We start from the raw sequence: 2,490 nt of genomic DNA, 5'->3' as shown, positions 1-2,490 counted from the left end.
AAAAAAAAAAAAAAAAAAGAAAGAGAAAAAAAGAGTGTGAATCTCACCATATAGATGGTGGCCCAAGTGAACAAACACATACCGAGAGTTTTTCTAGATACCAGTGGTTTTATTTGTTTCTGATTTTGGGTACAAAAAATAAACCACATCAACAAATAGGTAGAAGTTAAGTTTACAGATAAATTTCCACTTGTTTTCAAGAAGAATTAATATCAGAAATGTCTACAAATGAAGATTTTAAGAACCAATGAGGTCTGTGTTATTGGATACATTCAAGCAGAGTTTGTAAAACCATGTTAATACTGCCAAATCGAGTGACTGGCATGGAATAGACATTCAGTAAATATTTGTAGAAGGGATGGAAGGAGAGAAGGGAGAGGACAAAGGACAAGGGACAAGAGGGAAGGAAGAGATAACTTTTAGTCATTCACTCAAAAATATTTATTGAACGTCAACTCTGTGCCTGGCTCTGTGTTAGTCACCAGGATAACAATGGTAAGAACAATAAAGATAATCCCTCCCACTCATTAGGATTTACAGTGTAATGGGGAAGACAAACACCAAGTGAAAATATCATACTGACATGCAACTACAAATGATGGTAGGTTCTGGAAGGGAAAAGCCTGAAGAACTGTGAAAGCACGTGCAGAGGGCGGAACTAGCCTGAGGCCTCAGGGATGACTTCTCTCACGATTTAAGGCTTCTGCTGAGCTGGCTAGTGGAGTGTCCAAGCATAAGTGCAGATTGTATATCCGGAGGGTTGTGCCAGGGACCCTCAAGGAATACAAGAAAGACCAGTGTTCCTGAAGCCCAGAAGAGGAAGTGGATGGCGAGATAAATGGGGCTGGAGATGTGACCAGGGACCAGCTCAGGCAGAGTCTTGAAGACCACAGTGAGGAAGTTTTCACCATAGGAGGATTAGGGAGCCTGGAGGAGTTAGACACAGGAGCAATTTTCTGTAATTTGCTTTTTAAAATATCACTGTGGCTGCTTTGTAGAGAGTCACCTGAAGGGGTGGATGTGAAGGAACCAGTTCAAGTGCGACAGTACAGTTCAAATGTGACAGGGTGGGAGCATGAAGGGAGGTGGATGGATCAGAGAGATATGGGAGGTAAAATGGGCAGAGCATTGTGATGAAACATGGATAGGAAACTGAGGGTGCATGCAGTTGGAAGGTGTCTAGGGTGACTCTTACAAATATTTACATTCCCCCGGGTGACTGGTGGTGGTCACTGGGGTAAGAAATGCTGGAATGCAAACAGCCGGTCTGTGGAAGAAAACTCCTGATTCCTCTTAGAAGCATGTTGATTTTCATGCACTTTGAGTCATAGGCAATGTATTAGGTGTTGTGCATATTTTATTTCATTTAATTATCATAACCACCTTGCAAGATAGATAACATTTTTCTCATATTATAGTTGAGGATATTGAGGTACATAGAAATGAGGTTAATGGCCCAAAGTAATATAGCTAGTTAAGGCAGAGACTGAATTTGAAACCAGATCTAGCTGATTTCCCAAGTCTTTTCTGTTTCTACTGTACTTTTCTTGATGAGAGTTTAATTTAATTAAATGTTTGCCAAGTAGTTATATGGTTGATAAATGTGAAGACCATTTTCCAAATGGTATTTTGAATCATTAAAAAAAAATTAATGCAAATAGGGTTGTGCTGTCCCCAATCTCCTTCTCAATCTTCCTAGAGATTTAAATAGTCAGAGATTGATACTCCTATCTTAATCAAAGTAAGTTTTCATGCCAAAAGCAATATAGTCTCAGTAGTTCAAAAGTTACTGTTTATGTAACCGTAATAAAATAATCTTATGAAATTCATCAGCCACTAAACAGACTAGTTATAGCATATCTCCAAACTGTGTGGCTGGCCAAACCAGCTGGATCATTGAGACAGAACTGTATATAATTTTCCTCCTTTGGCCAGTAGCTCTGGGAAACTGAATATAGCCATCATATAGGGTGATGGCACGTTATAACAATGATGAGGTCATATGGACTCTGAGAATACTGGACATTTTAAAGGCAGTTCAGCAAAGCCCCTTATTTTATGGACAGGGGTCATAGAACCTGGCAGGAAAGATGTCAAGAGTAGCATAGGTCTGGTAATAGTTTTGGGCCAGGAACCCAGGTTTCCAGTCTGTGTCTTTTCCTATTCTGCCAGCAAACTTCTGTGATTCACAGGCAGAGAGATGGGGAGGGAGATATGTGGAAGCATGGATGGACATTCAAGGAATGATAGATGGGCAAATGTCTTCCCTTTAGCTACTATGGCATTGATGCTGTACTTGTATTTTTTCTTCATTTAATTCTTGCAACAATCTAGTGATATGGTTATTATTAGCCCCATTTAGCAGATGAGGAAATTGACACTCACATTGTTAGCTTGGTATTATAAACACTTCTGTGTGTGTGTGTGTAGTGTAATTTTTTTTTTAAAAGATCTTGGAAATTGCTTAACAGTTACATTAATGTCTATACA

Source organism: Rhinopithecus bieti, unplaced genomic scaffold (genome assembly GCF_001698545.2).
Source record: "Rhinopithecus bieti isolate Rb0 unplaced genomic scaffold, ASM169854v2 scaffold_38994, whole genome shotgun sequence".
NCBI classification, from domain to species: domain Eukaryota; kingdom Metazoa; phylum Chordata; class Mammalia; order Primates; family Cercopithecidae; genus Rhinopithecus; species Rhinopithecus bieti.
The sequence above is the reverse complement of the archived record's forward strand: the minus strand, read 5'-3'. Positions refer to the sequence as shown.